The 15616-nt window shown below is 36.6% G+C and overlaps 1 protein-coding gene across 1 annotated transcript in view; it reads left to right on the forward strand.

Moving 5' to 3' along the window:
• Window positions 1-1960: 1960 nt before the first annotated feature.
• Window positions 1961-15616, forward strand: part of LOC149792309 (uncharacterized) — a 50545-nt gene continuing 36889 nt past the window's right edge. Inside the window, exons 1-2 of the transcript XR_016423542.1 lie at window positions 1961-2362; window positions 9079-9201. The gene's annotated coding sequence lies outside the window, so the exon portion shown is untranslated. The remainder of the gene's footprint in view (window positions 2363-9078; window positions 9202-15616) is intronic.

Genomic DNA, 15616 nt, shown 5'->3' on the forward strand with positions numbered 1-15616 from the left:
ACTCACTCAATATGCACTCGTGGTACTAAAATACGATATTAGAGAAAATAAACTTAGAAATTTACCAGTGAGCAGTTGATATTTGTAAGAAGATCGGAAAATCCCTCTGCAGATATACGTGTAATAGTGACAAATTACACTAGTTATGAATATAGTTGTTATTTAGCCAGATATATTTGGTGCATGAGTCACCATTAATTCACAGCGTTATATTTATTTCAGGCATAAGTGACATTTTGGTGGGCGGAGTTTGGGGAGGGGGAAGGCGGTTGTTCTTTTTGTGGAGGTGGAGGAATGGTAGTATTGAGAAAGATTAGTTCATATATTTCTGCGCCATCTTTAAAAAGACGGCTTATTCCACGTGTTAGAACTGTTGTGTTTTTTTTCTTCATCAGTCAGTTGTCATGGCTACTTGCTACTTTCTACATGTACCTTCAGCACGTGAAGACAAAAAATCGTCTTTGACCTCTTTTGCTTAAAAATCTATCTCGGATTACCAGAGGACATCATCACGTGGAAAGATGTACACATGTTTTCAAGAACCAAAGCTAACCACACAGCAATCTGAATATCTGAAGAAAAAAACAAGAGAAATTGCTTAACATTTCAACCTTTTTAATACGAAATTATTCAAAATCATGAACCGGATTAGATATGGACGAGCTGATATGCACCTTAACAAACGCAGCTGTGAATGAAGTGCGTTAAACAATAGTCACTCATTTTCACTACGATCACTGTTATGAACACGAATTCCTAGACGCATGGGGGCAGCAGATCCATTTATGTAATCCACAATTATCGTACAATTCTCAAATTTTGCATGACGGAAGATTTCAAGAACTGAATGACTCTAAAAGTTTCTCTCCGATCCCAGGCTAAAAGTGATGTGAAAAGGTCCGATGGGGACTTTGCATCGAATAATAGCATTAATTTGAGTTATTTAGGAACTGGATGGGACAAAATGCTGGAACTTGATCATACTCATTTGTTACAGCGAATGTTACTCATTTTGTTTTGCATGCCAGTTGAGGCAGTTCATGCTTGTTCAGTTATCACCGAGAAACCTTGGGGAAAAAGTAGTTCCAGCCTTGTATGAGAACATGGTGATACGGAATCAGAAAACGAGATTATCGTTTTCCAATCGGTAGAAATGACGATGAAATGTTGACTTTCTTGAGTAGAAAAAATTTATAGGTGTATAAAACGTTTCTTATTCAAATGTACACTAAGAATTTATATCCCTATATACAAGCAACCATAACAATACTAAATGTGTGTGTGTGTGTGTGTGTGTGTGTGATTTGGATTTTTAACGTACTTTTAACCATTTTCAGTCATATCGCTACGATGTATGCGGTGTGGCAGTTTATAGTGATAACTAGCACTGGGGCCTCATGCTGCAGACATGTAACATCATGTCCAACCGAGTCACATTATCCTGTCACCAGGCCGACCAGTCCTAACTCTAATTCTTAATGCTGAGTACCAAGCGAGGCAACTGCTAGTACAATTTTTATAAGTCATTGGTATGACTCGGCTGGGGTTCAAACCCGCAACCTCCCACATCCCAGGCGGACGCTTTAACCACTTAGGCCACCGGTGCGTTCTAAAAATACAACTTCACTACCAAGCTATAAAAAATAATGTATGTATAGGGAACACGAACTATGAAGAATATCACATTTTAAGCATTTCATTACAGATGTTCTCTACATGTTAATCAGACTGATTAGGTCTAAACATCTGTTTGTATATTCCAGTCTCCTAATATTATTTCCTCTGTGTGTGTGTGTGTGTGTGTGTGTGTGTGTGTGTTTGTGTGTGTGTGTGTGAAGAAATATGAAACCAGGGAAATAATTATAGACTTTAGCTGAAATCTCACATTTCCTATGTGTTTTCTGTTATAGGTCGATCTAGAATGTTCGCTTCTCATCTTAAAACTTTGTTGTAAGCATTAGCTTTGTTATTGGCATCTTTGGAGATCGATGGTATTTATTTTGAACAAAACTAGTATACTGTGTGATGACTTAGTGAAGTAAACTCCTCACTTGCACTTCCTTATCGAATGTATATGTGCTGTACAAGGAAGAAAAGGAACGATGGCGGTAACCGGTGTTAGGCTATCAAGATGTTGAGATAGCATATGTTCCGTCAGTGTCTGTGTAAGCCACATAACAAAAATTGATTCAGTCTATAGGCATCACGGATCTCTCTTTATTTCTATTTAACTTTATAGCCCTAGAAGGATATTCAGACTGGAGTATACACTTGAGATGAAATACAACATTGGCCATGTCTCAGTTTACCTGTGTTTGTGCCTATATTTATTTATGTTCCATCATACACTTGGCGGTCTCTGGTAAGCATTTGACTTCTTTTTAATCTTATTGTTTTATTTTGATAATCTTTTCCGAAAGTGCTATCTCGTTTATTCAAAAAAGAATATACATTTGATCAGATTTTCTTTACTTTCGACAAACAGCAGATCTGGCTAGATGACTTGGTTAAAATCTTTAATTCTCATATAGAAAATGTATTCAAAGCATCGTGATTGGAATCAGTAATCCAACTCACAAAAATGCTGAGCAGTGGCAGGGTACTGTCATGAATGGCGGTAGAACAGCCAGTTGGCACTGAGTCTCGAACTCGCAACCCACCGGTCGAGAGCTGCGTGCTCTATCAACGGAACTATCCCTTATACTTTAATGTTCGACTTTGAATACTTTTCGTTGATAGCGTTCTTACTATATTTGAAATTATGAGTTCATTTCGTATTTTCCATCTGCATAACATAGGCGTTTATATATAATACTAGGACTATGTAAATAATTGTCAACAGTGCTGAGAGTTTTTGAGTCAATGTATGGATAAAGTATGGATAAAGAAAGTCAATTATATTAATTGTTTGGGGGTTATTTTTACACGTGCTATAAAAGTCACTAGGGCTCATTTGGTATCCTTTCGCATTCGAAATCTGCATATTATATGTTTCTTCAAAAAGTGTTTTTACATTTTTCTTACTGTGTGGGGGGAGGAAGGCGATCATATTGTCATCCGTAGTGTTAAATACCTATATGAGGCTGTAAACCGCCCATGTTAAATTTTCATAAGGGGTGTAAAGCCCCCAATAGTAAATTTCCACAAGGAGTTTACACTGCTGGAGGAAGGGGAGCATATTGTCCATCAGTGTTTTAGCTCCATGCATGCACATACTGTCCAGGTCATGAAATCTCCCATACCTCCATATAGTAGCTATGCTCCCATACCTCCATATAGTAGATATGCTCCCATACCTCTATATAGTAGCTATGCTCCCACAGTTCCATATATTAGCTATGCTCCCATACCTCCCTATAGTAGTATGTTCCCATACATGCATATAGTAGCTATGATCCCATACCGCCATATAGTAGCTATGCTCCCATACCTCCATATAGAAGTATGTTCCCATCCAGTAGCTATGTTCCCATACCTCCATATAGTAGATATGCTCCCATAATTCCGTATAGTAGCTATGCTCCCATAATTCAATATAATTGCTATACTCCCACACCTCCATATAGTAGCTATACTTCCATACCTCCATATAGTAGCTATCCTACCATACCTCCATATAGTAGCTATCCTCCCATATCTCTATATAGTGGTTATGTTCACATACCTCCATATAGTATATATACTCCCATAATTCCATATAGTAGCTATGCTCCCATACCTCCATATAGTAGCTATCCTACCATACCTCCATATAATAGCTATGCTGATTATTCTATTGGATCACCCACTATCTAGCTCCTCATTATATTCGATTATTCTACTGGATCACTCACTATCGTGCGCCTCATTATATTTTAAGTATTCTATTGGATCACCCACCATCTAACTCCTCATTATATTTCGATATTCTATTGGAGCACTCACTATCTAGCTCCTCATTTTATTCTGAATATTTTACCGGAACGCTCAATTTCTAGCACCTCATTTTATCCTGATTATTCTATTGGTTCAATCACTATCTAGCGCCTCATTATATTTTGATTACTCTATTGGATCACTCACTATCTAGCGGCTCATTATATTTTGATTATTCTACTGGATCACTCACTATCTAGCTCCTCTTAATACTATGATTATTCTAATCGATCACTAACAAAATCTCGCCACTCATTATAATGTGATTATACTTACGGGTCACTCAAAACATAACCCGCATTATACTGTGATTTTTCTCGTGGATCACTCATTATCTCGCTCCTTATTATAATGTATTATACTGATGGGTCACTCACAATATAACCCACATTATTATATGATGATGTGTGTCTCCGTTAGCTTTACATTGTCAGAATCGTGCAGTATTTTACGATACTGAATATCTTGATATATCACGACACGTGCACGAATAGTGTGCCTAAAAATAGTATAGTGCATTAGGAACTACTTTATAAATAAACCATGCTCTCTCGTGTAGTAGACTATTTAGGTTTTGGTTGGTTAGTTTTGTTTGTGAATGAACTAAACAAGCTGTTTCGTCCATTTGAAAGCACAGATGATAAAGTTAACGGTGTCGGAGTAGACGTGTTCACTAAGTCAGAAACGAAACTTTCAAACAAGCACACGAATGAACGTGATATTCTCAATGTCAAGAACAAACTTGAGAGATGCAGTAATTGAAAATAATGTTCTGATCATTCAAACAGTTATTTAGGAGAAATATTTGTAACTTTTCGAAAATATAATGATTCAGACTATAACCAGTGCTCTGTAGGGTATATAAAAATATAAAACAGAAAATCATTAGGAATATGTGTCGACCGACCTAGTTCAGCAAATAGTTGATAGCACACAGCGGGGTGTAACAGTTTACCTAGAATGTCTAGTTATATCATGGTTCCAGTTAGGAATGCGAGAAGCTACTAAAAAGAGATTAATATATGGTAATAGGGTGGTGAGTGTATCATTTGCGAACTTGCCTTATTATCATAGTTCTGTGGAATTACGATAAGACGATATCTGACACAAAACGAGAGAGAATATTGTTCGATGTCAAAAGGAAAAGAAAACACACGCACTTAGATTGCGTACTATTTTCTATGCGAAGGAATATATAGCCCCATACCTGTACTGCGCAGTGGAAAAGAGCGCAGTCTATAACCAAGATGGTTGATGACCCGAAGAGGCTGGAGAGAGAGAGAGAGAGAGAGAGAGAGAGAGAGAGAGAGCGAGAGAGAGAGAGAGAAATGCAGCAAGGCTGATCTATCACCAACAGAGATTTTAAGAAGACCGAAAGTAACCAGGTTATGATAACATGCCATTTGACTTCGATCAGTCACTTGACTATATGATGAAATTTATTTATCAGTGTAACAGAACGGCTAATTGAATTAAACAAATTTAATTACTCCATTTCTAAGAGAAAGAAAATCATTCAAATGTCATGTTCAATTTCATTTTGTTTATGTAATTGATTGAACTGTTATGTTTTACATACGGGGAATCGTGTTGTTCTAGTCCATATATCTGCTCAGATCTCTGTTATTCCATCAATTAATTTCATATTTTATTTTATTGTTAACTCAATCGAGGCAATAACACCATGGTCGATCCTCTCCTAGATAACGATAACCAAATCATCTTACCTCAAACATCAAATGAGGTTATTAATTCTGAAATGGAACGTCTATTTAAAGAAATTTAGTACATTCACCATTTGAATAAAGTTTATCAGATAGGTTTAAATTCTACGGTTATATATAAACTTCAATAAATTAGAAAATCTTTATATTCAATCAATTCTATATATTTAAAGGAAATAAAGCTTACTTTTTATATGTTCTTCTGTTTCAGTTTTCAATAGCAAAACCTGTATTTTATCGCTCCAGTTTATAAATCTTTAATGTATTACATAGTTTATACGCGTTACATAAAGTATTTTTAGTTTCATATATTTGTATATGTTAATACGCTAACATATTACTTTCTGTGAATATGATTGGTCCAATAAACCCATGAGATCATTGCGTAGAAAAGCAGGAGACTATCTCAAAAACGTACAGTAATGGCTATGTATGTCAGAATATGACAATTTACCATACAAAGAATTATCCGAATGCCAAACTAAAACTAGAACATGAGTAAACCCGCCGAACATTTGGCTGGTTAAATATAAAATTAGGAGAACCAAGAAAATCGCTCTCGATGTCCAATACAAACATACTAAGTCCATACAGAGTAACACACAGCAGCCTATTGTAATGTAGACATTCATTGCTGTTACCACACAGTATTGGATTTTGCACCACTCCCACAGGACAAGAATGGTTTATAAAAGTACCTCTCTAAATCATGATCGGCAGGGTGAAAACAGTCATTCAACCATTCAAATCCAGATTGTGTAAATATCTGCTGACAAAAAATATTCAATAAGAGAATTACTACACTATGTGAAAGCAAACTTTCACCAGTATAACAATTTTAAATTTAGTACTATTTCTGCAAACAGTAACCATCCTTCAGACAAATATCCAACTGCTACATCCGTGGTGAATGTCCATGGTAGAATCGACACTCTTTTCATTTTAAACGTGAATAGTCTCACTGAAATATATGCATGCTCCTCGACAACTCCAGCTGAGCTGGACCATTCCGGTGGCCTAGTGATTTAGTTCGTCCGCCACTGATGCGGAAGGTCGCGGGTTCGAAGCCCGGTCGAGTCATATCAAAAACTTATAAAATGGTACTAACAGCTGCCTCACTAGGCGCACAGCATTAAGAGATTAGTGTTAGGACTGGTCGACCTGGTGTCCGGATAATGTGACTGGGTGGGACATCATGCCACATGTCTGTGGCATGATACCCCAGTGCTACACATCACTATAAACTGCCACCCTGCAGACATCGTAGCGACATGACTGAAAAAATTGTTAAAGCTACGTTAAAATCCAAATCACACGCCCCTGTCTGAGCTGACTGAATGAACTAAGTGCCATCACAAAGGAATTTACGTCGGAGTTCCGTGTTGAAAAATGATTATGTTTGAATAAAGTGTTCTACTGACTTGAATAACGATTGATGCTGGAATTGTAATTTGTAATATATTTATAAATTGTTATGTATATTTGATTTAATTTAATTGTTTGATTGTTAGTTTTAAATCTTTTAATTTTTTTTATTTCATTACATGCTATTGTAATGTAATTTTATTTACTGGATTTGATATTTTCCAGAAATTCAGTTCAGTTTTTCGAAAACCTAATATTAGAACTTTGTATCTAAAGCTGACCTAGTTCCTAACCTTATTTCATGATTTTAAGTAAACAACTTTTTTTAATTATTATTCATTCTTAGTGTGGGATTCATAGAATGAAATCGATGCCGTACTGGGAGTACGTGACTTTAGACATGTAAATAGCTTCTACGTTGTTATTTCGAAATTCTGGTTTTACCGGGATTGCGCAGTAGCCAGCTTTAATAGTGATGTTTAGATAAATAATTTCAGTTGGGCTTTCAAACATTTAGACGTCAAGTTTTTTTTTTCTTTCGTGACCAGTTGGAGCTTAATTTTAATTTTTCTTCAAATTATTGGAATTCTAAGAGACTATTTTTCCCTGGAAATACCTGTGCTCGGAATTAATTCATGGACAAAGATAGTTATTGACATTTACAGAATTAAAACAGCAGAATATTATTGTCTGTGGTTCAACAAAGAACTGTTGACACTTCAGTACTATACTGACTACAGTATACGTCATCGCCTTCCATTTTTGATTTCGTCGCGACTCGAACTCGAACATTTTATTACTAGGACTTCTATTTTTTAATTTTTGGATCATTCTTGGAATATTTTTGGATTTCGTTCTTAAAACCATAAGTTCTTTTTCTCATTTTTACCTTGTTTTCTAAGGAAATAAATTACTTGTTAAATTTTACCAAAAAAAAGCTTGTTGTCTTCACTTTTTCTTGTTACTGTTTATGAGATCCTAAACACGTAACAAGATGTTATTAGTTATTAAATGGTACAATATTTATGCAACTCGCGTCTGGACTATTTTAATGCCCAAGAATTGAAAAGTGCATCGTTTGAGACAGAATTAAATAAAAAGTCGAAATTCGTTTATTCTTCTCCTTTTCGAACCTAAACCATCTCAAAATAATCAGCATGTGATATAATGTATCATAAAAGCGGGAAATGTTTCAACTTGTTTCATAAATTAATACTAAACCATTGCCCATTTGATCTTCTATTTACGTCTTATTGTGTCGTTTTCTTTCCGTGCTATTTATGCATCTAAGATCTTGTACAAAACTGTAGCTTGAACGTTTCTGCACGAATTGCACTATGACTTAATTTTCATGACAACGCTGATATCCTGTAAAGCAAGGGGTTTAATGACGTAAGCGACTATTTAATTCGGTCTGAAGAAACAATAAAGCAACGCCAGTCGCGGATTTTAAGACTTGGTGTTGTTCGTTTTAAATAATTATCTGCCAAAGCATGTATTTTCTTAACCAGAAAAGATGTTACTATTGATGCCATTACTAGCATAAACACGACGTCTCCATCTACACTTTTCTGTCTTTCCAGTAAGGTTATCTAAAATTAGTGTTGTCGGTCTCCATGTAAAACAAACTGCTTGAGATCAGTCTGACTGAAACATACTATTTTAAACTCATCAATTGTGTCATTTTAATAATTTATCTTCTTACGAAGGTTCGTAATATTGATATGTAGAATTGGAACGTCATAAATCTATGAAGTACCTGCATTCAGTTAGCTTCACCATCAAATGCAAAAAACATTATAAATATCAATCCAAAGCTGATGATTTACAATCCTTCAAAATAATATAGTAATAATGGACAAAACTGATAGGTATGGTGTTTCACAAGATCCGAATTAACTTCATCTTTTAAATTCATTAACACGGCCAGCATTAAATGAGAGTTATGGAGCGGCATGTATATACACATTTACCTCTAAATAGTAGAAAGCTTTCATTTCACCGACAGCAAGAGCCCTATTTCTTTTTTCCACAGTTATTCGCTCTTAACGATTTTTTAAAAATCTTTTCAAAGGTTTTTGTGACTTTGAGAATAATTTATGTAACTGGACATCTACGCAGACGAAACAGCCACACTGGTTTCGAAGAACTGGAATACCTGGTAAACAACCCGTCACTGATCATACGTGGAATAATAGTAAGATCTCTCTCTCTCTCTCTCTCTCTCTCTCTCTCGTGGCTTCCGTAAGACAAAACATGAATACACTTCAACTTCATAAGAATAAAGATGTAGGTGAACACCGTCATCTTCTGTAAAATTGGTGACTTTGAGAATTAGTCAAATTATTTGTTATATTTGTTTGAACACAAGGATTTGGTTACGGATCATTGCTTAAATTAAAATTAAATAAACTAAAATTATCGATGTTCGTGCTCTCTTTTGGCGAGTTTCGCTAGAGTAATTGTACGGACTTACTAAATTCTTTGAATTAACACTCTAGACTCATTGATTGGACGGACTTACCAAACACTTTGAAAATATACACTAGACTCATCGACTGTACGAGCTTACTAAACTCTTTGAACTTACACACTAGGCTCATCAACTGTTCGGCCTTATGAACTCTTTGAATGTGCAGATTGAATAGACTCATTGACTGTACAGAAAAGGCGTGTTACTCCTCTAATTGAGATTGATATATTAGTTCTAATATTTAATTTAGGCTTAGAAATAGTGCCTCAGCTGAAAATATAAAGATCAAAGGTTAGGTATACGGCTTGTTAAGCTGGATATGACATTAAGGTTTTAAACTGGTATTGTATGTACTATCCAAGGTACCAAGTTCAAATTTACGATAAGAATGACCCATGCGGTGGGGGTTGGAGGTTAGTTTTCTGTTTGTTTCGGGGGATTTTTTGGGGGTGGGGGCTGCTTATTTTGGGGTTTTGGGGAGTTTTTTTTTTCTTTGGTTTATTGTTTGGTTTTGTATGTAGTATATTCAATAAGGCTCACTATTTTTTATCAAAATATAATCAGTAATTACAAAGAGAGATAGAGAGACAGACAGACATAGACAGAGAGACAGAGACTGAAAGAGGGAGACTGTCTTGCTTCATATACGTCGACCCAAGCAACACAATATTTTCTTTCAGTAAATTTATAATTATCCGTAGCTAAGTTTTGTTCATGACTGAGGGTTACACTTTAAGATAATATTTGTAAACATGTTTAATTGGGTTTGAGTTCAGAACCCAGCTTTGATTATGAGTATGTTTACAACTTTGAATGTTTTGGAAATGAACTTGTTTGTGAATTTGATGGGAAATGACCCACATCGTAGTATTCATATTGTGTGTTAGGCTGTTTTTTATATAAGGTTTTGATAAACATAATTATTTATTACTATTTTAACATCCAAGTGGAATCACGTTAGTTGTGTTCAAAAATAATTTGAGAGAAATTATTTAAATGATTTTTTGGAATTACTAAACACTCATTCAAACACATTCTGGATGATATCATTATCTTACATCAAGACTATTGGTATATCGGCATATTCAAAGACATTGGTACATACAAGATTGGAATTCATTCGGTCCATCCCTGGAACTCATTCAGAACAATAATACTTTTGCGATGGAACTTGTAGGATTATTTTGGATTTAATTCACACTTCTATACATGTATAACATGGATAATTAAATTATTTGTTGAATTTTGCTAAAAGTTGGTTTTGTGCTTTATATAATGCTTAGTTTAAGACCCTAACACCAGGAACAATAATTATTATAATTATTATATTATCTGTGGCAGATAAGGCGATGTAGAGTTCTGACCATCATGGTCTCAGTCTGTTTCTTTAGAGTCAAATTGGATGTGGTTCTAGTCTTCGATATCCCGGATTTGGATGGTACTTTCTCTTGCCTATGATTCATTTTCTCGCAGGTCATGAGCGTATAGCAAATTCCTCTTCAGAACGTACAACATACACTTGAATAACTTAGGTAGGTTTGCGCAAGTACAACGTATATGTTATTCTTCCGGTGTTTTCCTTCATTTGTCACAATTTTTACAAATGCCTTCGTAATCTTCTCTCCCTTGCAATAAATGTTGCTTCTTTTAAATGATTTTTCCAATCGAATCCAAAGATGATGAATTTATATAAACAGCTTTCCAGAACCACTATCCCTGCCTAAACCAAATGCTATGTCAGTAGCTACAATAGCTCTCTTCCAAACATGAAAAAAGAAAGGCATTTGACGGTAGACGCACGAAGCGTGACCTAATGACCCAACATAGTTTTTCCGCCCTTTTCTGATCTGGATTAAGTGTTCGTAACATGTTTAATAGTGTCTTATTTCATCGCTCAGTCGATGTGCTGACCCTTTCTGCATAATCTTTATTAAACCTCTGCTATCACATCTGATCACTCGCTTAATACCATTTTGGAACTTACAACTAATATATGCGTGCAGCTCGAAAGGTCGCCCAATGTTAGTGTAACCTGAAAAAGTGGAAAAAGGATTGTATCTTTGAGCTGTTGAACGCTTTCTAGTCCTCCTGTCTCCCCTTTCATGGCCTTCGTTCAATCGGATTTCGGTGCTTACTTGCGATTCGCATCAATTCAGATACTCGTCTGACTATCGTTGGAAAGTTCTTAACAAACTTGCTGTATGAGCCAGAAAATCAAAGGTATTGTCTCATTTTTCAGGGATGTTTGGAACTCGCCAGCTCATTATCTTTTCTGCTTTTAGCTGCGTCTGCCTCATGGCTGGCTTCTTCTATAGCATGACAGACATAAATGAACCTTCCCTTTATGAATCTGCACTTCTTCGTAAATAGTTTCAAACCACTCCCCGCAAAAACCTTGTTGGGACTCTTTTCAGATTTCAAATAGGTTCCTTATAGGCTCTACTGAAAATGATAGAATCAAGATATATTACACAGATGGTCCAGATGCGCTCTTTTTTCAGTCTCTGGTACGTGGCTGGTGAATTGCCAAATCCCATAGACTGTCTTTCAAACCGCTAGAACCCGATTGGACCCACCTATAAGGCTGTTGTCTCTCTAAGAGATTCATTTAATTCCATTTGATTATAACACGCCTTCACATCCATCACCCTAAAATATTTAGATCCTGTTAAACAGTCTAAGATATCATCAACACTGGGCATGCCATAAAAATCTTTGCTTGTCATTTTATTCAACTGCCGAAAATGAACGCGAGTCAGATGTTTACCACCCTTATTCCTCACTAAGACAGCATTGCTTGTGCAAAGACTATGGGGAGTTGCTGACACTGCGCTAACAAGTATCTGGTAGCGGTGATCTTTCCCATTGATACGTATATTTATTTCACCTTTTAAATGATAAATATTCAGATTCTGTAAAAAATGTATTCCCCTCTGAAGATTGTCTTTGGACAGAGTATATGCAGTTATGTCCATTTGATGTGGATGTCATCTACCCTATCCATTACAACCGCTTTTTCTAGCAGAATATTAGGCACATCCCCGGGTTCTTATTCCCCGACTGTACTGGTCCATCATGAGATGAAAAATTAATTTAGATCCAAAACAACAGCAGTTTAAACTGGTTGCAACTCGCACAATACAGATTGCCCTGGCAGGCAGATTTGGCACATGAACTTCTTTAATGCAAGTATTGTCGTACTTGTGAGTCACCAAAACAGAAGAAATGTCTAAGTCTAGATTATTGGTGGACAATTGTGAAGCCCGACGCAAAGAACTCGCTGCTAGATAATGCACATAATCACAAACGTTAGCTCGCAATGCTCGTATGATGGCAATCGGCAATCTTCAAAGTTAACTCCAAGACGCTGACTCCTTTCTTGATCTCATAGTCGAACACCTAAATTTCAATACCAATGAGCACGCAATTGAGCTACGTCAACTTCTGTGTAACTCTCGTTCTATAAGGTTCCTCCATTTGGGCATGCAATGTTGAAAGCGTTCATGTCAAATCCTGGGCATTCTCATCGGTAGCATTTTACCTGATGCTTCTTGAAGTTTTAATCCAGCTTTGATTGATCCAATCGTACACGACACCGAGAAGACATATGTCCGATTTGACTCCTGAAAACGCAGATATCCTGCAATAGACCATGATATATTACTTCACCATCTCCAGCATTTACTTGGAATTCATGATACAGCCTTACTAACGATCATGTCTTACTTAGTCAACAGGACACAAATTGTGTCCGTAAGTGGAAAATATTCCAGCCCAGTTGATCTGTTTTGGTGCTCCACAAGGCCCTTTTTTGGGTCCCGTTCTCTTAATTCAATAACTCAGCCGCTCAGAGGTGTTATAGATCGACATCCGGTGTCTCACCAATTCTATGACGTAGACACTCAAACATACAAATCTAGCTTCACAAATGAAATTGAGGCTACCATCCACGACGTAGTGAGGAGCATTTCCAGTGTGAAGTTATTAATTTACATGTAACAAGCTGCAGATGAATGATGATAAAACTGAAGCCATCCTATCACTACGCAAAGACTTTCTCATTCACATCCTTTACCACAAACAATAGCTATCATACCAACTTGAAATTTTACACAGTACGAAAACCTAGGTGTCACTCTTCACACAGTACGCTCTCGTTACACCAACATGTAATGAACATACGCAAAGGCGGCATATCTGGAGCGGCAACGCGTCAGCGCCATTCACAATTTTCTACCAGTTGATGCCACTAAAACACTTGTGTGTTGCTTAGTACTTTCAAGAATGGACTATTGTAGTTCACTTCAATCTGGTTTGTCTCAGTATCTACACCTGGAACTTGAGAAAGTTCAAAACACGGCTGCACAGATTATTGTTAGAGTACGAAGAACTGATCACACCTCCTTACACCCCCACCCCCCACCTCCCTTATGTAACCTTCACTGGCTACCCGTTCGATCCAGAATCATCCAAAACATCTATTAAAGAGGCGACATTTAGTTGACTAGCTGAAGTTCAATATACCTATCTGACCTCAGCTGTGTAAACCAATCTGGAAACTTACGCTCCTCTTCCGACACTCGCATTCTAATCGTTCCCACTGTTAAAACAATGTCATATGACTAACGTTCTTTTGCATATCATGACCCATCATCGTGGAACTTATTACCAGTAGCTCTTAGACGCACGAACTATTAAACTCAAATATTTCAACTTAACAAGTGACATTTAATGAACATAGAAGACCAAGCTCAAGCTCGTCTGAAGTATCACGGCACATCCATAATGTTTGTCCCGGCCATACTGTAATTTGGAACTCGGTAAAAAAAATCTTAGATTGAGAACAAGTCTGGTTTGAGCAGGCGATTAAGGAATCGATCTACAACCGTGCGCACAAACCGACGCTGAACAGGGAAGGGTGCCGTTACAGCCTGCCGCATATCTGGGACAATCTGTTAACATCGCTCACCATTCCATCGAGTGATGTTAACAGTCAGTAGGGATTAAATCAGTCTGCTGATGCAGTCCTTAGTGTGAGGACAAAAGCTTCAGGGGAACTTTCTCTATACTGTTTGTGTACGTGGTTGAAAACATTGTCAAATATAAATAATCCTTGTTATGTGCTGTTCCTTCCATTTTGGAAAACTTGTTTTGTGAAATGCAAATACGAATGATAAAAAACACAATTTTCAAACTTTAAAATTTAAAATCTAAAACGCACGTCTCGCAAGTCATTCTTGTACTTCAACTCAACGAAGCTTTACAAGTATCGGGTCTGTATTTTTGTATTCAAGGTAAAACAAGCATAACATAGTAGAAAAGCCATGATAATATGAATCTAACCAATAAACAGTATCAGTTAATATGTACAGCAGATCTGTATAAGTTCATAAACGTGAAGGTCAACGCTGACTGTAAAAGATGAACCGGTTACCCTTTCTTCAGCCGTCTATGATGTAGGACACACGGTATTAATGATATGGAAAAATGGGAACCAGCCTGGAAATGGGTGAAACTAAAATAGAGTATATATGGGTTAGGCTGACCAGGATTGGTTAATAATGTAAGTTATGTTGTAGGAAAAAGAATATTTTGAGCGCTTATCCTAGTTGTAAGTGGAAAAAAATAGAAACATTGTTTTATTCATGGAATTTCAGTCCTTTAACAGTCTTGAGTTTGGAACACTCAAAACTAAAACTAGCATCTGACTCTGGTGCGGAATTGAAAGCACTTGTTTCAAACACATGCAGGTCCAGAAAATGCCGCTGCTCATACCCTTTCCTCTACATAAAAGCTGACATCCAGGTTTCATCTATACTGATAAATATAGGTTTGATCATGAGCACTCAGAAATGTAAAGTTATTGAATTTTTAATATTATGGTATTTGCATAGGTTTATTATGGGAACTGAATTAGTACCGTGAGTCCTGTATGGCTCTTAACCATATCTGACTGGCTGTTAGGCATTGGAAACTACTTTACACCGTGATTCACATGTGGAGTTTAACACAGGATGTCACTATTACATACGCTAGAGGGTTACAGTTCAAGCTACTATTCACTACACAGGATGTCACTATCACATACGCTAGAGGGTTACAGTTCAAGCTACTATTCACTACACAGGATGTCACTATC

The sequence above is a fragment of the Sinohyriopsis cumingii genome, chromosome 9 (assembly GCF_028554795.1).
Source record: "Sinohyriopsis cumingii isolate HCF-2022 chromosome 9, ASM2855479v2, whole genome shotgun sequence".
NCBI classification, from domain to species: Eukaryota; Metazoa; Mollusca; class Bivalvia; order Unionida; family Unionidae; genus Sinohyriopsis; species Sinohyriopsis cumingii.